Raw genomic sequence first — 426 nt, 5'->3', positions numbered from 1 at the left:
ACTTTACCATAGTCTTGTCTCTCGATCGTGGTTGTGTTGACATCCACCTGGTTGGAAAGTAGTTATAAAATCACATATTATGGAGAAGTGTTACTAACTTTCTTAAATAAGTGTTGGATGTTTAAATCTTATTTTGTGCATATAATAATTTATTGATTATAGACAAATTCTTAAGTAAAACTCAAATTCACGTTAGATTAATATTTGTCTGATTAAGATACGTTAGACAACAAAAAAATATAATAAAAAATTGGTTTAATTACTCTGTCGATTTTTATAATTTCACTGAATTTTCAATTAGGTTCTTATACATTTTTTCTTTTCAATTGAGTCCTTCAACCAATATTTTTTTTTCAATTAAATCCTTATGGTAACAAAAACGTTTAATTTAACAGAATATTCTATTTTCAAATTAAAGATAACTTA

This window comes from Arachis ipaensis, chromosome B09 (assembly GCF_000816755.2).
Source record: "Arachis ipaensis cultivar K30076 chromosome B09, Araip1.1, whole genome shotgun sequence".
NCBI classification, from domain to species: Eukaryota; Viridiplantae; Streptophyta; class Magnoliopsida; order Fabales; family Fabaceae; genus Arachis; species Arachis ipaensis.
This window is presented reverse-complemented; position numbering follows the sequence as displayed.